At 38.3% G+C, this 23,958-nt stretch overlaps 1 protein-coding gene across 12 annotated transcripts in view; it reads right to left on the bottom strand.

Moving 5' to 3' along the window:
* TLE4 (TLE family member 4, transcriptional corepressor) overlaps positions 1-23,958 on the bottom strand; it is a 147,284-nt gene that overhangs the window by 45,950 nt on the left and 77,376 nt on the right. The gene's annotated exons all lie outside the window — the stretch shown is intronic.

Here is a 23,958-nt window from a genome sequence, read left to right as displayed (position 1 = left end):
CTGCCCACTTCTGACTCTGTAAGCAAAAGAACATCCACAATTTGACCACATTTTTCTAGGTGTAAAAATAATGACAAGCCTGTAAGCTTCAGAAACAGGACAGTTGTGAGGATGCCACTCATTAAAACTTCTGGGATAGTACAGGATCAATGTAAGTTTATTTCTAGAAGAGGAAAACAATTGAATCTATGTTTGACTATATATAAATTCAAAATACAGAAATGTCCTACAAAAGCTTAATGAAGAAACAACTGCACAGCAAATTATCAGGACCCTGACTAGCAATTTTAAAAAAAAATTTTAAAGTTTCTACCATGGCATCTTGTCCCTGTTATCATAGTTTAATATTTACAGGTGATTAAAATAAACATCTTAAAGAAAAAGGAAAGGATGCCCTAAAATGAGACAAGGCGTGCAAAGCACATGGCCCAGTGCCTGGCCCACAACACATGCTCAAGATGCTCTGGCAGTTTGGCCATTATTATTACTTCTGCCATGGATACACCTTTAAAAAGACAGAAAATCAGGAAGAGGCCACAAGCGAATTAATGTTAGGGACTACAACTCTTAGCATGCATTGTTTTGAATTAGCCAGAATTCCTATTTTGAATATGTAATACATTTACTGACAGTTGACTATAACGCCAGGTACTCTACAAGATATTTTATATACATTTTTTCATTTAATCTTGTAATAACCCAATGAGATAGCTATTATTGTTGTTCTTATTAAAAAGACTCTAATTGGGATGAACTGAGTAACTTGGCTAAGTCATCTATCTCTAGTCTATGAAAGACTGTGATTTGACCCAGATCTATTCATGGGTAAAACCATGAATTTGTGGGGGGCGGCGAGAAATGTACCTTTAAACATATGAACTAAATTAAAATTATTGAACAAATGTTTATTTGTATGTTTGAGGCAGCCCCAACATTTCATTCAGAATACCTGAATGTAGAGAATAACAACATTTAGCTCAAACTAATACACTAAGTCTTTTGCACAGTAAAGTGCTGCTATTAAAATATTAAATAAACAAAACACTTTATAGGGTTCGTCATATAATACCTCATAAACTCAAGTTCAGAAGAACCTAAATGGTCACACAATCTGAGCTCCTTATTTAAAGAGGAGGAAACTGAGGCTCAGCGAGAAGAGAGGGCACGTACAAGGTCAGACGATGGTGGCAGATCCCCAGAGTCCCAGCCCAGTGCTTTTTCTACGATATCCCTGGTTGGATTTTTTTTTTCCTACAAATTTTATTTTAAAAAATAAAATAAAACACACTCAATGCATTACAGTACTGAACCAAAATACTTTAGGTGGTAACAAAAGCAATAATTTATTTTATTTATCTGTTGCGCCCTTTGCCAGAAAGGCCTGGGGGAGCAAAAGCAGTGAAGAATCCCATTAATTAGACTACCTAAAACAAACATTAGTGGCAATGAACAGACCTTCAAATATGGTGGGAGTATAAAATGAGCATAAAATAACAATACCTTACTGCCACTCTACCTGGACAATCTAGCTTCAAAGATTTTGAGTGATGCCTGTTACCCAATCAGATTAAAGTCGCTGGTATACGTTGAGCAGCCCAAATCTGAAAATCTGAACTCTCAAATGCTCTGAAATCTGATTTTGAGATGTGACATGATGCTCAAAGGAAATGTTCATTGGAGCATTTAGGATTTCAGATTTTCAGATTTGGGGTGCTCAACCAGTAAGTATAATGAAAATATTCCAAAATCTGAAAAAAATCCAAAATCCAAAACACTTCTCATCCCAAGCATTTTGGATAAAGGAGAATCAAAGACATCATCTCTCACCTCACTTTAGCTCCTTAATGTAAAGCTGAAAACTGTTTAAAATGATTGATCAGAGTTGCGATGACAGTGCCTAGTGAATGAAAGAGGGATCTTAAAAATGATTAACCCCCTAGTCATAAACAACTATTAATGACTATACATTCAGGATATAAAGGATAGCCTGATTTTATGCTTTACTTTTGTTTCAAATAAAGGTGGTTGGTTAAACAAAGAATAAATGAGATTTGATTTCTTTGTCTTAATTCTTCTTGAGTGGATTCACAAATCAACTCAAAGATGCTTTTGTGAAGCCATGGGCTACAAGTTGGTATTCTAAAAGTACAAGTCACCATCATATGCAACCCTCAACTTAATTCCTTAAAAGTTGCCCTCAACAAATTGATATAGCACTGGAATCAAGAATTCCTCTGTGATTGCCACCCAACTATCCCATCTGTTCTACTCTAAAGGTACTAAGATGTCCTTTTCTGATGGGGCAGGAGGAGGTAGCAGAGGAGGGAGGGAATAGAAGAACTAGAAAAACTCAAAACAGTGTGATTCACAAGTGGTCCCTACTCAATCAATGCCATAAATCTCCAGTCAGCTGAGAGGGAACAATAGGCAAAATGTTGAAAGCATGAGTATGTGGTTTATCACTTAAGGAATAACAGAAAGGATGAACCTATTTCAAATTATAAATGATTTTTCTAGACAATAAGTGATAAAGAATTATCAATAAATGCAGTTTATGGTTATTAAATAAAACAAAAAAACTACTCTTGCTTTTCCATGAAATGAAAATGACAGGCCAGGCACGGTGGCTCACGCCTGTAATCCTAGCACTCTGGGAGGCCGAGGTGGGAGGATCGCTCAAGGTCAGGAGTTTGAGACCAGCCTGAGCAAGAGTGAGATCCCATCTCTACTCAAAATAGAAAGAAATTGGCTGGACAACTAAAAATATATAGAAAAAAATCAGCCGGGCATGGTGGTGCATGCCTGTAGTCCCAGACACTTGGGAGGCTGAGGCAGAAGGATCGCTTAAGCCTAGGAATTGGAGGTTGCTGTGAGCTAGGCTGACGCCATGGCACTCTAGCCCGGGCAATAGAGTGAGACTCTGTCTCCAACACACACACACACAAAAAAGACATCAAACTGTAAAACCCAAATTAGGAAGTTCGATTATTCCAAGAGTACTCCTACTAAACTCCAGCAAACCAATGAGGCTACAAGTTGAAGTCTTTGTCAGATTTTTCACCTGCATATATTTTAATTAATCAGATAATAGATTTTGAGCTGGCAGGGGACACATCTGCTGGATATGAGAAATTTAACACAAAAACGTACACAGGACATACCAAAATGGTGTGAAATACAATGGCCTTGAACCACCATTTTGAAGGTCCACAAAATATTAAGTATTAAAACCCCCCAGGGACAAGTTTACACTCTAAGGGCATGTGACAGTAAGTCACACAAAAAGAACACAGCACAATAACACAAAATCAGTATCCATTTAGTCTGCATTTTATCTGATTTGACAAGAAAGGGAAGAAGCTCATAAAATATTGATTAGGTGCCATCCTAAGTGGCAGGCACTTTGCTGGGGCTCCTTGTATCTCTGCTCCTTATACTTTTGCCTACACCAAGTAAGGTGTAGATGAGGGTTTAAACTGACCCCAGAGTACAGATGACAAGATGGACGCTGGAGACTACCTGGGTTCTAATCCGCTCATCACTTATGCTCTGGGTGACCACGAGCAAGTCAGTCTCATTGTGTCTTACTTTCTTCATCTGCAACATGGAGATATTTGCAAGATGGATATGTAAACTCCATCTTAGTGAGCTGTATGATGACAAAACAATGATGGCTATAAGGAGCTGGCCAGCACAGAATGAAGGCACCCTTGGTGCTAATTATTATTATGATGATGATGATGTCCAAGGTCAATAAAGACAACAGGTGGTAGAGCTGTCTCTACAACTGATGGCAGTGGCTAAAAAGCACATGCTTTTCACTCTATATTAAGGCACTTTCCAGTGATTTTCAAAAACAGTGAAAAGCAATAGGGCACCTCTCAATTCTTTTATCTGGGAAGAGCTGCCTATGGGGGTGGGGTTGGGGAAATGCTGAGGTATATGTCATACGAAAGGTGAGGGCAATTAAGAGGAAGAAAATGCCAGGGTGATAGGCCCCGGGACAGGCAGAAGCAGGAGCCACTAACCAGAACACTATACAAAGTCACTCTACTGAGGAAAACATGTACAGGCAGGAATGGAAGCAACTGCCACTAGGGGTCAGGGCAAAAATCACTCGCATGTGGCAATGACCATTCACTCTGTATTTCTAGCCTGTGTTTTGTTTCACATTTATACATTTGAGCCAGTTGTGGCCTGTGGTTTTGGTGGCTGACAGTGAGTAAAATGTAAATTATGCTACTACTGTAATACTTTTTTGGGGGAAAAACTATTCTCTTAAATACATGAAAAACTTTCTAGGTATAAAAATAAGAGAAACTAAAATATGCAACATAGGGAATCAGACAGTAGCATTTCACTTGGGGTAAATTCTTCCCATAAAAGCAAATACTTCAATATGGACCTATGAAGAAAATAATTTGAAAGGTAAGCTACACTTTTAAAATCATATATTAATAGCATATTACAAAGGTAAACAAACATTTTTGGAATCACTTACTGCCTACCTGCCTATATGGATTCTAACAGGTTAAGTAAATCATGAAAGAAAAACCAACAAGATTAATTCATATTATTTTGCCTTAAGGGAACTGGGTTACATTCAATATTGTTTTAAGTAAGTAGTAGACCATTGGTTGGGGTCTAGGAAATTGTTTGGTTATAGGGATATTTTTGATGTAAAGGTACTTGTTATAATCCGATTTGATCCGTACATCTCCTCGAACAAATGTAACAACTATAAAAAAATTTCAGGATCTTAGGCCAAACAAAACTGGCTCTTTCATTCCTAGTAGAATGGAAACACTGTACAATTCTTCCTGATATTTATTCTGAACATTTCAATGATATATCCGCCACATTCTTGAAAGCCAAAGGCACATAATTTATAGCAGGGTTTCTGAAACCATGCCCTTTTCATTGGTTGCTGGCATTTAAAGCATGTTTTCATACATCTTGCAATGTTCTGAGACTATCCACATTGATTGGAATTACATTTTAAAAGCATTTTTAATTGAGTCCCTGGGCTGAGAGTTTTCTACACCCCACCTGCCCTCACTTGTACTCATTTCTTTAACAGAACTCTTAACTGTGATTGTAGAAAGTTTCCACTTAATCTAGTCCTTCCTCTTAGGGTTTTCCAAGCTAGAGAAGTTTATGTTCCTTTTCCTTACCTTTTAAATAAAATAAATCTCTACAAAGAAACACAATTGGTGTTTATTTCAGATAACTAGAGAAATGTGAATGAATCCCTCTTAATCAAAATCTAAACCTGAGCTAAGCACACAAAAATGGCATCTCAGGTAGGTGAGAAAGTAAAAAGTAACAAAGACTAAGAATTGTCAAGCACAGCTGACCCCAAGTAGGCTTCTTGGGCCTCGGGTGGAGATACTACTTTTCTGAAAACAAAGGTCTGGTGGTTGCTAAGAGTGGGCTGCCCCATATATGGCCTGATGGTTCCCAGATCCTGTCTCACATGAACAGATCACCCAAGAAGATAGTCCTCTATATCCACATGAGGTATTCTCTAGAAATCAGGTCCACTTGGCTCTCTCATTTTGTAGCTCCGGGAGACAGTTATGTAGCAGAGCACTGACCACTGAAAGGGTACACACCAGCAAAAAATAAGCAAAGGATGGAAAAGTATTATTTCGATGGCCTGAAAAGCATAGGCCATATGAAATCTTCCAGATTGACATTTTTATAGAGAAATTGAGGCTAATCTCTACTGAAAATACAGGAACCAGGGGTCACACTACAAGAAGGGTTCACTTCTTGAATAGGGATCGGGGTGCAGTCCTTAGACTCCCGTGCTGGACCCAGGTCTGCTGTCCCCGAGCATCCTGAATGTTGCAAACACCCTTTCCTCTTTAGATGCATCTCTGCCAAAGCCCATACCAAGACTGACTCTCACTGCCTCGTGAGAGTCCCAAGTTAACTCAGCTGAAGGAAAGGAGCTGCAAATAAATCAGTACTATAGTGCAGGAATGTGTGTTCTTTCCCCAAACAGCCAACCTCATTGACAGGGATTAGGTGTATGAGTAGTAAAATAATGAAAAGCGGCAAGAGTCTCTCCTGCTCGACAAGCATCTGTTGGGTATACTCCCTCTCCCCACACAATTAGAGGAATGCCGGAATTGTTATGGTTTACAACACTGGAGGGAGAAGTCCATTTTACAGATAATCTGACATGAAAATAAAAGAGGCTCTCTGCAAAACACAAGGTAAACCGTGAGACCACAGTCCTCGGGCCACTCATTCAGTGCTCGTCAAGGTAGTTATTAGCTTCTCCTACCAACAGAAGCATATAGCGCTACCACAGCGGGTGAATGTCTTTTAAAACCAGGATTTAGACTGACATGCACCCACAGGGTTCTTCCTGTTTGGTCTCCAATTTCATCTATTATGGGCAGCAAGTGATTTTGCTATAAAATACATAAAAGTCACGTTCTCAGCCGAGGTTGAAATACCCCTAAACACAAAATCCTCAATGGAATTAAATATGTGCTCAGATTAGCTAAAGTTAATTCTCAACCATTTGCATGTACAAGATCCATTTTGTAGATTTTCTACAGCAAAATTTTAATCCCAGAATAATTGTCCCCATGGCCTGGCACATTTCTAGTTCGCTTCTTTCTGCTGTCAGTCTATTGTTTGCTTGTGGAATGCAAGTTAATATAAATATTAACCCCCAAAAGACTAAACTGAACCAAGTCATTTTCAAATTTTCCATACTGTACACTGAAAAAAAAAAAAGGTAATAAGTACTTACTAAGTGTTGGGCACCTTTACCACACCCATGTCATACAGATAGAGAAAGAAGGAGCTTGCCCAAAGCCACAAAGCTGGCAAATGGCAGAAGGCAGGATCTGAACCCAGGCCATCTGCCTCCAGAACATCAGTGACCAATATTCCTGCACTGCCTTCTGCCTACAATCTGTCTAGAGTTCACAGCATGTCACATGTACAGAGACAGGTCCCAACACATGCCAGCTTCCCAATCTTAAGAAAAGCAGTTGAAATACAGTATGCAAAGAGCCACCTGAGTCACCCTTTACAAGGGTGCTGCTTTAGCTTTAAAAGCATGGCAAACATGCATACCTGCTCAAGTGGTGGGAAAGGAGGGGGAGGGAAGACTGAGGCAGATCTGTCTGTAAAACAGTTCTCTTCCAAAATATGCTTACTCGTACATCCCTGGCCAATGCCCGAGGGTGCAGTGTACCAATCTATTTGTCTTGGCCTAAGTAAATTTCTCTTGAACTCATTCCTTTCGTGTGTGAACCTTTCATTGTGTTTTTGCCCAGGGTATCTCCTGATTTTGGAGTCACGCTGAGTCAAGTCCACCAGCAAAGTCTCAGTCTCTCTCATTTCTTCTGGCTTGTCAACAATGATAAACTTCTTGCCTTATTACTTACCATCTTTTCAACTTTTCTAACTTGCATGATTTCCCCAGCTCCCTTCCCTTGAGTAATAAACCCTGGAAGAACTATCAAATGCTTAATCACATAAATCCATTTATCCCCACTGAGTACTAGTCATTTCAGGGGTTTCTTCCTTATGAAGTTCTGATCGAGGCCTCTAACACTTGCCCATCCATTAATACTAACAGTACTGAAACAAGCAAAATATCACCTGACACTTAAAACGTGTAGGGCATTCATCTTATGTTTCCTTTTAGTAAACTTTGGAACACAGTCATGTAATACTCCATTTCCAATAAAGCCCCAACCTCCCAACTGATTACTAGTCACTGGGACCACAAATGCTGCAAAAATTAAAACAATTGACCATGTCCACTTTTAACATAAACTAAGTAAATTCCTATTCTTTCTGACTACAGTTCCTTAAGATTTTTTCACATTAAGTACTGGAACCAAAGAACAATTACCGAAAGGTATAATCATTCTTTTTGTCACTAGTAGAGGAGGGAAATCCAATGGATGAGTTTGGAGAACAGAACACTGAAGAGGAAGCCGCAGCCTCTTCCTTGCTCCAACACTGGGTGAGGTAATACCGGCAAAAGAAGGTCTTAGTGATGATGGTCCCCAGAGTGCTTTGGACTAAAACTGGAGACCAAACACAATGACATAGCATAATTTTTCTGACCATTCAAATATATTTTTAGTAAACTCTTCAATTTTCATATCACTGAAAGGCACTGTCCCAGAGGGCATTTTAACTGCCTAAATATTTCTGTCTATCCTTGCCCATGTTTTTAAAAATTTTTTTGGCCCCACTACTTATTCCAAATCCTTTACTTGCGAAGGAAGGCAAATTCTATGACAACTTCCATCTATTGTACTGTGGTGAGTTTTGCTGGCTTTTAGACAACTGCCATAGACCTGTTTAGATAAACTATTCAGAGGGACCTTTCTCTGAAGCCTACTCAACTCCACTGACCATCTATGCACCAAAAACAAACTCCTCAGCTTCCGAGTCAATACTCAAAGGGAACTTTCCTCTACAGACATTTTAAAGGGAGAAATATGCATATAATCCTCAGCCAAGAGAACTTTATATTTTGGTTTGTGATAGGGAAAAATACATGTACAAATGAAGCCTGGGGAAGACTAAATGCAAAATGAAATCATCTAGCAGAAGGACAGCGGCTTCTCCGACACTCATTTTCAGTCACACTATGTTGTCCAGTAACCTGCATTGATAATTCCTTATGAATAATATGCCAGCATTATCATCTGCAGCTATGTTGTTGACATGCTTTTGCTATTTCACTAAAAATACCATTAATTTTCTGGCTTCACAACAGCTGAGCTACTCCCCACTTGAATATACAAAAGAGTATTTTGTTTAAACCAAATTAAAAGCGTTCCAGTAGATGACTTCCATTTTGCCAGCTATACTATTTAAGCATATACTCTTCTTCTTAATCCTCCCCACCTCAACATCATACCTGTCATCTCCCCCAGTCCAAAATACTTCCATTATTAAAAATTTTTTTAAGTTGAGGAAATAGCTACCCAGAAGCTATTTCTGCTGTAACATTTCTGGCCAGCAATCTATCTGACAGGCATGATAAATAGAGTGTGGCATTTTAAGGGTTATAAGACAGGGTGGCCTCCTTGATTCCCTCACCTCTTTGAGCCCAGGTATGCAGGCAGCAAACATTTTCCAGTTTGATATTGAAAAGAAAACTGCTACACACACACACAAAATACACCTTCCATTTCCCTCCTCGCTAAGTTCCAACATCCCCCATTTAAGTCAGAATGAAACCACTACTCCTGCCAAGCCCTCCTGGCATCTCACCACTTTATTTGTTCCCATTTGTATCTAATGCTTTTGTCAACAGTTCAACAAAAGTCAAAGCAAACAACCCACTGCAAACATTGGGGGTAACAGCAACAAGCATGAATCCTTCACAATTATCCAGCCCAGCTGCTCAGAGCTTGTCTGGGCTGCTTTCATTTACAACAATGTCAACAAAAGGCTGAAACCCAATAACTAGATGGGTCAATTCCGCCACTGTATACCCTCTGGAGGAGGAAACGCTGTTCTCCTTCTTTGTTGCTTCGGCAAACACGTAGAATAATTCAGTCAGATGGACAAGTGCTTGTCTAATCATTTGTTATGTGAATTATTCAACAACTTTCCACGTAAACTACTAAACAGGGCTCTTCAAATATTTCTGCAGCACTTCCAGCTGTCCAACTGTGGAAGTGCATAAAAGGAACAAAGGCAGCTGAAAACAGAATTCATGACCTGAGTTAGTTCCCAGTGATAATCTCTAGTCTAAGAAAACCAAATCTTCACTACTAATCCTTTCAGGTCTAACCCTTCCCTGGCATTTTCGTTAGCTCCCCAGCTTTACTAAGGACAAGAAAGGGGGTGAAGCCAATTGGAAAGTCCTGACTGCAAAGCTCCACTGTCCACTAATCGTTACCTTGTTCAACTTTATTTATTTTATTTATTTTTATTTCAGGATATTATGAGGGTACAAACATTTTGGTTACATTTTATGTCTTTGCCTCACCCAAGCGAGGATTAGAGGCATGCCCTTCCCCTCTACAATGCTCACCGCGTCTACTAGTTGTGAGTTTACCCCCCAACCCCCTAATCCCTGGAGAATATTACTACCGTGTGAGCACCATAGTGTTGATCAGTCAGTGCCAATCCGATGGCGGCGAGTACATGTGGAGCCTATTCTTCCGATCTTGTGATACCTCACTTCGGATAATGGGCTCAAGCTCAAATCAATCCAGGAAAATACAAGAGGTCCTAGATCACTGCCGTTTCTTATAATTGAGTAATACTCCATTGTATGTGTACACATACCAAATTTTAATAATCCACTCATGAATTGACAGGCACTTGGGTTGTTCCCACATCCTTGGAATAGTGAATTGTGCTGCCATAAATATTCGGGTGCTTGTTCAATTTTAAAAGTTTCCCCCTCCCTTTCACAAGTACTTCCAATAGCTATAATATGCACTTAGAATTTTTAATGGAGTATTTTAAAAGCATAGACATCAGTAAACACGCCACAAGGCATAGTTTAAAAGTAGCTGTTCTTATATATATACATATACATATATACACACACACATATATATATATATTATATTTTAGAATTCCCTGGCCTGATTTTGATTAAAAATGTTGACATTATGGCCAGGCACGGTGGCTCACACCTGTAATCCTATCACTCTGAAAGGGCGAGGCAGGAGGATTGCTTGAGGTAAGGAATTCAAGACCAGCCTGAGCAAAAGCAAGACCCTGTCTCTACTAAAAATAGAAAAAATTAGCCAGGCATGGTGATGTGTGCCTGTAGTCCCAGCTACTCGGGAGGCTGAGGCAGGAGGATCGCTTGAGCCCAGGAGTTTGAGGTTGCTGTGAGCTAGGCTGACGCCACAGCACTCTACCTAGCCCAGGCAACAAAGTGAGACTCTGTCTCCAAAAAAAAAAAAAAAAAAAAAAGTTTACACTTATTTAACAAAGAATTATCTTGAAATGTAACGGTTCCAAGTTTCCACTTCTCTTTCTTTCTTCTTAAAAGAATGGCTTGTAAAATCAGATACAAAGGAAGCACCCTGGCAAGATAGCCCACTGACTCGGGCCTGGGCCCTCAGACAGCTAAGCCCCTCCCCCTGGGACCAAGGGGACATGCCCACATGTAGCCTCTGCCCTTCTCTACACCATGAGCTGGGTACCAGCGACCCTGAAATGCCCTGTCTAAAGGTCACAGGCCTACTTCCAGAGTCTACCCGGTCTTCTTCCTGGGGCCCCCCAGGCGTAGTCCAGGCTGCTGGTTTGAATGCACCTAGACCTGAGGACAGCTGTTAGGGTGCATGATGAAGCTTTGGAGTAAGAACTACGGTGTCTATAAGAAAATATGCAAGGACCCACACAATTTCAGCAATGAACTCCAAAGGGCCTGCTAATCTTAAATTCAAACCTGGTCATGATGAACATGTATTTATTAATTGGATTTGTAAGTTTTAAATATTTAGGCATATAGTATGAGGGCCTCCATTTTGCCTCTTTCACTGACACTGCAAATGGTAGGGGTAGACCCGAAGGAAGACTGGTTATCAGGTACACTTTTCGGTAGACCTGTCCTAAAATGTTGAAAACACTCCTACCACCAAATGTTTCACTGCAATCTTGTGTGTATGAGAAAATGACCAAGAATTTTTTCCCTTAAACATTTTCACTTTTACAGATGCACCTATCTGTAACAGTAATTAAAGTGATGATTTTATTTGTTTCAACTTTTAAAACACGGTAAGAGTTAAAAAAGTAAAAATAAAACTCAAGAATTATTGCTGTTTGCTGGACTAGCATATAGGGACATGATAGGGATAAAGTAAACGCTGGCGACCTGTTCCTTTCTAGATTGTGTTCCCTTTCCTTTTCTAGCCCACAGACATCCAAACTACGAAATCACTGTAACATACTTAGTGTCAAACACACATGAAGGAAACAGCAGAGATTCGTACTCATTCTCTCTTCTCACTATAGTCAGTTTACTCACTGCCACTTATTACTGTATAATTTTTACTTCACCACGAGTCTAAGACTTTTTAGTTCTTGGCATAAACAACTGTGCTTTTAAAAAAACAAACGATAGTCTAGAACACAAAAAACACAATTTGAGAGTTCTACTTCCTTCTAAAGGTCTCTAATGATCCCTGCAAATGTTCTATTTCTGAGGCTGGCTTCAAGTAACTAGAAAGTTGGTAACTTTAAAAAAGACCCTTGAAAGAATACAATACCATTTGAACTGAATGGGAACAGCAAAAATAAACAAATAAAATGTTTATTTATCTATTTTTAAATCAGAGAAACTACCTGAAAAGTGAGGGTGTTTAAATACTGAGAAGTTGGATGATACTTTTTTTTTTTTAGCTCTATAGTCCAACTGTTTTGCTGATTCCTACAAAACACTCTTGAATTAGAGTAAAAGGCATACATCAGGATTGGGAGTCTACAGAATGTTGCCACTAGCATTACTGTCAGTGTTTGGTAAAGGTTCCATGTTTGCATGTATTTGCACATCAGCCCTGGCAGCTTCCTGGGAAGACTGCTTTCAGAGCTAGTCCTCCAATCATCATAAACCAGTTTTATATGCACATTTTTAAAGAATTCAGGGCTTACTGGAAGCTCTGAGAAATGAAGAGGAACGATCCATTAATATATTTTATTCTACTCACAAGGCAGCATATCTCAGCTCCATACTTTAATAGGAAAATGATTTGAGGGAAGGGATTGTATCTAGTCTTCACTATGCACTCCCGACCCAGTAAGGCCTGTTTGCCTTCCTCCTACCAAATCAATACCTACTAACTTTAAATATTTTATTTAGACTGCATTGCTCAATTTTCAAGTTCATCTATCAATATCAACAGGTTTCAAAGTCAGGAACCATTAAAATAATAATTTTTGGTTAGTTGTGTAACAGAAAATCAGGAAAATCTCTCAGCTGCAGAGGTATATCTGTGCCTTTTTAATATCCAAAAGAAAACATATATGAATTGACAAGTAGTTCTCCCTACTTAAATGCCCTTCAATATTAATGACAATCAAACAAGTCAAATAGACTATCACGAAACAGACTTTTGTCTAAATAAATTTGTTAAAGAAATTTTTTACCCTAAAGACCACACAGACTACATCCGTTGTGAAACATTTCGTATGTAATATTCTTCTTTCAGTCCTCCTCAGGAAGCAAGGAGGGTTAACCCATAAGGAAGAATGAAGGAGAGGGTAAAAAAGGGCAGGAGGAGAAAAAAAGGAAGGAAGGAGAAAGGAATTGAAAATGACAAGGGTGAGCAAAGCAGTTTACAAGTGAGCAGCTGGTATAGACAGGAGGAACTGAACACAAAGTTTGTAGTCATGCTAATGTCTAGGACCAGGATGGCAATGAAAAGGGAAAGTAAGGGCTGGGGTGGGGGTTGGGGGTAGAATCAAAGTGATCAGGGGTAGAGGAATAACTAATCAAGGGATTGTTCCTGAATGCTTATGTATTTAGTCATAATTTGCTCTACTCTCCCAAGGGCAAAAATGTCACCGGCTTAGTTTAAAATTTCCCTTAAACAAGGTCAGAGTAGGTTACTACCAGATTTTATTATCAAAACAGATTCCAGCCTATGCATCCAATTCAGGAGTCTCATTCAGAGCAATGACAGTACAATATGGTTTGGTTATAATCCTCGGGGCTGGGCCTGGGCCTGGGCCTAGGGGCAAGGATGTGGAATAACTCAGAAAGCTTTCAAGTCCTGATAACTGTAGTACAAACACAAGTGATTATTTCAATTTTCTCTGCAGATTATTTTTTCAGGGCAGCCCAATAAACCCAATAATGCCCAGATTTACTAGAAAATTTTTTATTCATTTCCCCATGCACCAGAAGGTAAGCTAATAACGTCCCACTGAGAGTACTGTCAGGCTAAATCCTTCCACTGCTGAATGCACTACCGGGATAAATCTCCCCTCACTTTCCATTCCACCATCCACTTTAGGGCAAGGCCCTAGGGACTGCTCCAGATTACCCCTCTGCACGCAGTGTCACAGGCACAAGCCCGAGTGGCCCAATCAGTGCCAAGAAAAGAACAAACTAAAAAAGATTAATTCACAGATGTTCATGCATTTCACATACACTGTGCCCCACGGTCTGTTGCTAGGGCAACGGGAGACCACCAGTGCGTGCTTTATTGGCTTTATGAAGTGCGTCTTGGGGACTATAGTCCAAGAAATGCTGCATAATAATAGTGTGGCTTTTCTGAAGCCTTGTTTTGTGTTTATCCACATTTAACCTTCTGAGTATTACAAAGAGCACCCTTATGCATAGCCTTCAAACACTTCTCCCTCCCCCACAAACTGCCACTACTTTCTGCCTAGAAATGTTAAAACGATCTCCTGGGGGTCCATTTTGGGAAGACCCATGTTAAACTGCTCAACCAGTTCCATGACCAAAAAAAAAACAAAAAACAAAAAAAACCCCTATAACCATTTAGAGATTACTATATTAGTGCCAGTGACCATACCAACCGCCCGTGGGCAGTATAGAAACTACAAAACTGAAATATAAACATGGGCCTGTTTTCTATGCATTGGGAAGAACCTTGCTTTTGAACATCAGGAGTTGGTTTTAACCAGATGGACAGCAGAACCAGCAAGCCTCATCAGGCCAGTCTCTTGGAAGAGTAGTGCCATCTAATAGAACTTTCCGTGGTGGTGGGAATATTCTGTATCTCTATTGTTATGGCAGTTTCTATATGGCCAAATGTGGCTACGGAGCACTTGACAGGTGGTTAGTGCAATGGAGAAACTAGATTTTAAAATTGTTTCATTTTAACTAATTTCACTTTAAATAGCTTCATGTGGCTACCATATTGAACAGTGCAGCCTTAGAGGCTTACCAGACAACTATGTATGTTTTTAAAAGTTTCCAAAAAAGCAGTCTCTTCATGCTTTTTAGTTTCTGCTTAATTCATAAAAATATAACTTCAAGTAAATGTACAGAGAATGGTCTTCATGACTGTTGCTAATGCTTGCTGTGCCAGCTCCAATCAGCAAGTCTTTGTAAAATAGGGCAAGGGAACAAGACTAACTTCCCCTCCTCCCCTATCCCCACCCAGGTTGGGAGGTTAAAATCACAAATGTCACAACTCTCAGAGTAGTAGCACAGATCAAGTGTTAATCTAAAGAGAAGGGGTGGATGAGGGGGAGAATACAGGCTGGAGGGGGCCAGGGAGGATCTGGAATGAAGAGGAGAAAAATAAAGCCAGTGAATAGATCAATAGAAGCAACAGCTTACATTCAGATTCACAGGAGAAAGAACACACAGAGACAATCATTTCCTGGGAAAAGCTCAAGCCTAATGAGAATTTACTCTGCTCCTTTATGTGACAACCAGCCCTTTTGTGGCACGGGCTTCCTGACTGACAGGAACCCAGGGCCCCTTAATAGGATTTCCATATTATTTCCAACACCTGCCCAGAAGTTATTTGTTTACATTGAAGGAGGCAAGATTCTCAAATCAGACATCTGCTTCTAGTTCAGGCATATCTTAGGAAACCATCTAGAAAGCAGCTTTGTTACCATGGTGACATTTTTATTTTCCTCCTTTAGTTGGCTCAAAACATTAGCATTTCCAATTTTATTTTGTTGTTCAAAAGGCCAAATGTCGCTCAAGAAAACAGAAGTTGAAAAAAAAGATAAATGAATAGAATTTTCAAATTTTTCTGGAATAATTAAAATGACCATAAGGGGGAATAAAAAAAAGGAGGCGCTATTAAACTGCCTACTGGCTTCTCTCATTGGCTGGCATCACTAAGTTGTTTACCTCCCCCCCCCACCAGCCCTCTCCTCTTCCCCTCAAATTTGAACAGCCAGCAACTGGAAAAGTAGCAATTTAAAAACAAGATTCAAGAATCCTTCAGGATATTATATAATTAAATAATGAGTCCATTTCCATGAAAAAGAATTCCTCATACTCACCTTTATCACCATATCTTAGAAAGTTCACTTACAACAAGAATACTTAAGACATTTTAACTTCTACCTCACTGCCTGCAATTCAATAAAAGGGGAGGGTTCTGAGGGAAAGGGTAAGCTTTTCATGAACATTTAGTGGTTGCAGAGGAGATGGAATATTAAACAGTGTGAGGGAAGAAAGGCAGACGGCACGTGAGCGGATTACATGTATCTATATGTTGTTGTTCTCCACTTTCTAGTGAACCAAAACTAGAAGCATCGCTGAACCCAGGGGTAAGGGGAAGAGGGTACTTAACTACCAATTACAACTATCACAAATAAATAGGAATTTCTTAAGTTACTAGTACTGGCACAGCCTCAAATGTTTTTCAAAGCAGCGTAATTTATTATACACAAAAATAATTGAATTGGTTCTGAATAATGGATAACCTGATAAAGTTAAAGCAATGTAACTTACTTTTTTCAATATTTAGATTGAAAGAACAACTAAGTATTCATTTAATTCTAACATTTCAAGTTTTGATTTGCCAAATCTAATCAGCATTACTTAGTCTTGAAATGATTTTATATTCATTTAACAGCCAGCTTACTTAAAAGAATCAAAAACTCTTCCAGAAAGTGCTACTCAGCCCACAGCAGACTTCCTTTCTACTACTCTTTTCATGAAGCCCAAATTCTCTTCAGTCTTGTCACAAGGGAGTTGCCATGGTAGTAATTAGAGATAACTCTTCAAGCCCAAAATTACAGCCCTTATTAGTGGTAACCCCCAAGTGTACAGAGTCCTTGAACCTAGAGGATATTTGAGTTACTTTAAACCAGTATAGAACAAAATACCTAAGTTGGAGAGAGCTAAGTGTTGCAGCAATAATTCAAGAAACCAAGAAGTAAGAGTATTAAGCTCCGCCCCCCCCGAGTAATTTTATAAATTTTCCAGAATGGGTTAATGTTATAAGAATACACAAAAGATAGTGGAATAATTCATTGGAAGAATTATCTACATTTTCAGAAACAAATGCTTTTGAAATTCAAGTGCCGGTTATAACAGTTAAATAAATCTTAGGCCCCTCTAAAATTTTTTTAAATGTTAAATACAAACTTTATGGCATAATATTTTTGCAAGAGATGAAACACAACCTAATTAAGAAAATTAAAGTCATTAAACATCAGGATGAAAATGTCTGTCTAGTAACTAGGAGGGTTGGTTTACAGAGGAGAAGAATTAAACCACCTTTGCCAAATCAGCTGGAGAAGGCCGACCTGACAACCAACCCGCCCCTGTTAATTAATATTTGTTCTGCTTCAGCAATCGGTGGAGGAGGGTGCAGCAAAACAAGCATATCTCCTTGAGTCACATCATTAATACATTCATGCTCACCACCTGAGGACCGGCTATGCCCTAAAGATATTTATTCATCTGTTCGACAAATAAACAATTACAACATTTTCTGGAATTAGAGCACCTGTTACATTTCACACAGTTTACATGCCTAAAGGCAGGTATCAATTAATACTGAACAAATTACTGCATCATAAATCACAACATCATAACAAAAGTTCCTGATTGTTCTTTGATAAGGTAACTCTAAATAGTAAAATATAAAATACATGGTAAAAATAAAAATCTTTACTAAGAATTAATAGAAAGCAATAGTAATATAAGAACACTTAATTTCAAATTACCATCTTATTTTGGGAAATTGAAAGAGTTACAGCATTAAATGCTTGAAAGGCATGCTTTCAGCATTAAACTAGGCTCCTACCACCCAACTTTCCAAATTAAATACAACTGCTACTGTGTTTACTTGACTAATGGTATACCTTTACTGCTGTAACATACCGTATGGCATTAAGATTTTTATTTCAAAATTCATTTCTAGGACAGGACTGAATAACATGTAAGAAACCATCTACATCCCAAATAGTTGAAAGAATGCCTAGAGTTACATCCTTGAGATCCATGAAGGTTAGGTGACTAGACCACTGATACACAGCTTATCTAGTCTAGTGGTAGAGAGGATCGCTGAAGAACCTGGGACAGCCTTCCTGCAGAATGGTTTATACTCTAGATGTGTCAGTGTGCTTCCTTGGGTGTCAAGAACACTTCATGATCAATCACACCAGGAAAAGTCTTTTTCTTATGATGGGAGAACGGGATGGAAGAATGAAGTCTAGGTTTACATGTACATGTTGGTGATGAGCAGTAAATTTTACCAATAATTAGGGGAGTAAAATATCTAAAAATGTATGCTGATCATCAATAGAGTTATATTTCTATCCTTTAACCCTTAAACATAGACTATTATGTATTTAAAATACAAATCCACTGTCCAAATAAGTATTGCTTAAAATAGGCTTTTTAAAGTATGATTTTTAAAATATATTAAGTGCATCTATTTCCTCTGGTTGGTACCCCTGATTCTCTATGCCACAATAAAATAAAGTTCTCCCCACTAAATTCTTAGCTTCTTGAGGATAAGAATCTTCATCTTTGTGGAACTGTATAAGAGGACAAATCAAGAATTAGTTTGAGAAGGGAATTAGAATGGAGTTAAGCAGTGGCATAGGGAAAATTTTAAAAAGTGAGGGAGACTCTTTTAGATTAACAGAAACCTGAGAAAGATAACAATGCAATGTAATGGAACCTATTCAAATCCCATTTCAAGCAAATTGATTATTTGAAATAATCAAAGAAGTTTGATTATAGACTGGGTAATAGAAGACATCAAAGAACTATTTTTATTAAGTGATTAAAAATATTATGGTTATCTAAAAAAAGCACATTATTTAGAGAAATGTGGTCATTTTACATATTGAAGTATGTAAGAGCAAAATGCATGCTACCTGGGAATCGCTTTCAAATAATTCAGCAAAGAAAAGGGAATTAGATAAAAATGTGGCTAAATACTGGTAGCTTCTGTACTTAGTTGTTGGGTGTATGGGGTTTTTTTGTACTATTCTTCATACTTTGTAGTATGGTTCAAATTTTTAATAACAAAGAATGCAACTGGGTCACCCAAAGAGCCTTCCTTTGAGGACAGGATAGCACTGGCTATGTAACCTTTGACAGGGCCTTCACACCTCTAAACCTTTCCTTAGGTGTGAAATAAGGGTAAGCATAACAACTCCTATCTTCATAGGTAAAATCTAAATTAGGAGCTATACGTGCAGTGGGAGTTGGCTCAAAATACATCAGTAGGATTGGGTGGATACTAAAGATCCACCTTATTTTTCCCTAGGTCAGGGTGGATAAACTGGAGTGTCCAAGTCACTGCCCTTACTTAGCTTCTTTTCTCAGATTGCTAATGACTGAAGGAAAAATAGGAGATAACACAAGTCCATGATTATTTTGTTTGTTTGCTTAGATACTCTTCTAGTGTTTTATGGATTTCATCTAATCCTCACTTTTTAATCTAGCCTTCTATTTATTTTATACCTTTGGTTTTTTACAATGTGTGCTTCTAAAGTCTGCAGTAACGCAAGTTTATCCCACCAAGCTATCTCCCAAAGAGTAACATTCCTATCTTAAAGGGGTATTTAAAGGAGGGTTAAAAACAAAACTGTCTGGCCCATATGGTTATTCTCTCTCTTCCTGGCCCCTTCTTCCTCAAGCAGTATCTTCTCTGCTATTCTCCCACATGCGACATTCCAAAGGGTTAAACATATTAAAGGCACACTCCTTTTAGACTGATATTCCTTTGAGACAGGGAAAACAGGTGGGGGTTGGGGGGAATCACACAGGCTACACAAGATCCTGGAATAGAACCTTGACCATTAAGTCTTAACGTGCAAAGTGAAGTGGCAAATAGGGTGGCAAATAGGAAGTAATCATTCTGTTAATTCAGGCTAAAAACCCACTTTCACCCATAACACCCAACCAATGAGGCAAAAGTGCTTTCTTGGCCTGAATCATATACTTCAATGTGAACATAAAAACTAAACTTTACTGCCAACACAGAATAACTGGGAGAGAAAAGAGAAAAGCAATGTATTACATTTTAGTCATCATATGCAGAACAAACACCAAAATATATAGATAGAGCAGAATAAAAAGGCATTGTCTTAAACACAAATAATGAACAAATCATTATGAAAACCTTTAGACAAAAATCATATTCACAAAGAAAAAATACAGCATATATACCTACAGAAAAACATTTAGCTTGAAAAATAATTATATGTAAATTAAATAAAGCTCACCATCCATCCTCATTACACTTGCAAAAAGTACTGTAACTATAAAGTTCAATATTGTTGGATTGCGTAGAAATATACTCAAACATTGTATTTGGCATTTTAAATTGGTACAGAGTTTTTGGAGATCAATTTGGCAAGGCACAAGTCACTAAAAACGATCATACTCGATGATACAGCACTTTGGGGAAGACATTCCAATGAAATAACAAAAAAAAACATGACCACTTAGAAGGGAAAAAAATGTTTGTACTTCTGCTACATTTTACAGATAAAGAATGACAAATCCCTCACAGATCTGACTTGAGGAGGTTATTGCACTCAGGATAAAACATATGAGGACCACGTAGATACATAAAAAGGACTTAAAGTAATAAAGAATGAAAATAACAACTTGGGAGAGATCATGAAGCTAATCAGTCCCTGGTGACAGTGAATTTTGCTATTTATATTTAAGTTGGTCTTGATTTTGGTGCCTATTTTCTTGCTATGTGATACTGGAATATGTAAACATTTGGGGACAGGGTGGCAAACACGGCTAATTTCTCAACCTCAGATTCCTACCAAGTTTAAGGCAAGTTGGTCTTCCCAGCTCTGAGACATGACCATCATTTCAGTCACTCAGATGAAAACTGGAGAGTGATGTGAGGAGCCTAATAACGCAGGGCAGCTGACTCCTCTTCAAGAATTGGAACCTACAGCAAGTGGGAAGGTCCTGGCAGCAAGTGGCAAGATCTTCTTTGCCACTGCTTTAGGGCCAACCGCTTTTACTCCCCAGCCCTAGCTGGGAGGGATGGGCAGTGGAAGGTTCCATCATCTCAGAAAACATTTCCTTGATTTTACTTATGCCTTTTCTAGGAATGAGACAAATGGTTCTAAACACTCCAGAAAGATGGTGAGAAAGCCCCCACCAAGGAAACACAAGGAAGAACCTCATTTGGGGGCCTTCTGGAGAGCTAACTTTGGGCTTTTCCACACTGTCATTCAGGGTGGGAGCAGATCATGGTCTGTGTTTCTTGTTTTCAGGCCTCAAATGTGGGACTTACTGGTGGGCACATGGAGTCCCTGGACAGACAAGTGACAAGAACAGCTGCAGGGGCCCTGGCTCCTTACTTCAACAGCCCCTACAACACACATTGTTCTAGTTTCTTATAATCAAGAAGATTGACTCTTGGGCTCCTACAGTGCTTTCTCCTTTAGATCCATATTTACATTCTCCACCCTTGTTGAAAAACTTCAGATACAAGTCTACAAATAACAGGCTTAGGAATGAACCTGGCTACAGAAGCTATAGAAAACAAGATCAATAAAGCCAATAGCATGTGATTTAGTGGCCACAGAACATCCAAGAAGAGAAAGAAAAAGGAAGAAAAAGGCTTGACACTTTAACAAGTGAATTTCTTTCATTTTACTTGGCATCTAAAGGTAAAGCACCTTAATTACCTGTATCTTTACAGTAAGTTTAAATTTATATTTTATAAGCTATTCTGAAATCTGCCCTGTTTAATAATCTGTAATGTCAAGAAAACATTTTAAAGTGCCTCTCACAATTAAACCCATCCACAACCTTGTATAAATCAAAATTTTGCTACCTTATCAAAATGTTACACTGGGGCTGTATAACATTGCCCACATCCTCATTACATGCAACACTAATTACTACCAGCAGATTCAGAATTTTCTGCACATTAGAGGCTTTTAGAGGAGCTATAAAAAATTTCAGGCACCATTAATTTAAATTTGTATTGAAATTTCCTTTTGACAGATGGCCAAAAATTACTTATTATTTAGAGTACCAGAGCTGCCTGTTTGCACATTAGAAGAGGAAAGGGAAAAATTAAAAGCAAGAAGGAAATTTATGTCACGTTCATTACCTGTTAAATGTTAGGGAGCATTATCTTGCATGAATAAATTATTTCATACAAGCCTGACTCCAGCTGCAGGCAACTGGCACGCTATGGCTGATAAAAACCATCTAGAGTCACACAGCAGACAATCATAAAAAGCCCCTCTTAACCAGGAACCACTTACGGGAGGCGATCGATGGAACAAGCAACTAACTGTTTCTCTGAGTATCACAGAACACATTTAGAAAAATTAGCAAACCATTTCACCATGCAAAGCTATAGGACAGCCCCAGACCTGCCACAAAGCAACTTCAAATCTGAGAATGGTACCCAACAAAAACATCTATTTATAGCCTACCATTCCATAATAAATCAAGGCAAAATCATCTGCCTCTAATTCTTCTTTGTTTTTCCTCCAGCTTCTGGCTATACAGATACTCACCTTCCAGGTTCACCCTGAATAATTATAGATGATTTCAAAATATACCCTACTCTTGTGTGAGGGAATAAAAAAATGTAACTGACACAAAAGTGTGCACCGAGGTATAAATATTGTCACAGTCCTCTGGGAGTGGGGCATGAGAGGAGGCTTTTGTTTAGTTCACTGGTCTGCCTAAAGGTATGTATTTATAATATGGAGGCAGGGAATGTTTATCTTATGACCTCAGAATAACTAGACAGGCTTTCCAAGAGCTGCTATCAGTTAATGCTGGTCATTGCATTTACTTACTACATCCTAAGTACACACTGTGAAATACTTACTATACTCTGATCAAGAATGCTTTTTAATCTAGGTATTGATATGCATATTATACAAAATACAAAACTGTAAGTGCATAATTAAATAATTCAACGTGTGTAGTTCCAATTGTAAATGTTGACATTTATATGGGAGTGCAGATGCCCTTTAAAATTACAAAGATTCTTGAAGGGTAAAATAGATATACTCAGTTTTTCTTCTCCATATTTAAGGGCACTGAGAAAAAAATCTCAATTCCCTTTTATAAAAGGACAAGGAGTAAAAAGGCATTCAAAGTTATAGCACAGGTGGTTTCAGGGGAAGATTTTGGTTTTCATATATACATAGCTTCATTAAAAACTGCAAGAAATGTAACTACCTATGCTCCAAAACATTCAATTGTTGTAAAATACAAAAAGAGAATTGACAGCACCTGTACTTTGGCCAATGCTTGAGAACTGTCCTTTCCTTCTAATCAATAAGTAATACGATGGCATATGTATTAATGATTATGCATAATACAATGGCATATTTACATTATGCCTGGCTCAAAAGTGATCACAGCAATTTTCATACTTTATTCCTTCCCTGCCATGGCAGCCAGTTTGTCTTGTTTGCTTACTAACTAAACTCAGGTATCCTTAGCACATCCCACTCTGGTGTTACAAAAACATGTCCAAATTATTAGGCCCTCAATACTTTTTTTCCTTCCCTACAACTTGTCTATAAAGCTATACAGAGGACAGATAACACAGACGTAAAGCCTAAAGAGAATTAATTTGCTATACTAGAAACTAAGATGTTAATTTTAAAAAAAGAATTCTTTCTGGTGAAGAAATATGCACTTACATGTTTTTATAGTTTTGTAGGAAGGAACTGTTTCCCCACATATGAAATTAATGCATTTCCTTATAAACCAATTTATTTACTTAATTTCATTATTATCTTATAGGCAAAGCCTAAGTGAAGAAAAGCAGTTATTCTTTTTCACATGGTAAGACATAATAAATGAGCAATGCAAGCCAGATCTTATAATGCCACCTTGCTCTACAAATCTGATTCTGATAGAGAAATGGGACCATGTTTTCCAAAAATCTCAACCAAAACATCTGAAAGTAATAAAAAAAAAAACTGCAGTTAACCACTACTTAGTAAAGCCCACAAAATCATTCTCTAAAACTCAAAGAATCCATTACTAGATTTATTCAAATCATTTATAATCCT

Source organism: Lemur catta, chromosome 10 (assembly GCF_020740605.2).
Source record: "Lemur catta isolate mLemCat1 chromosome 10, mLemCat1.pri, whole genome shotgun sequence".
In the NCBI taxonomy this organism is placed as follows: domain Eukaryota; kingdom Metazoa; phylum Chordata; class Mammalia; order Primates; family Lemuridae; genus Lemur; species Lemur catta.
This window is presented reverse-complemented; position numbering and strand designations above follow the sequence as displayed.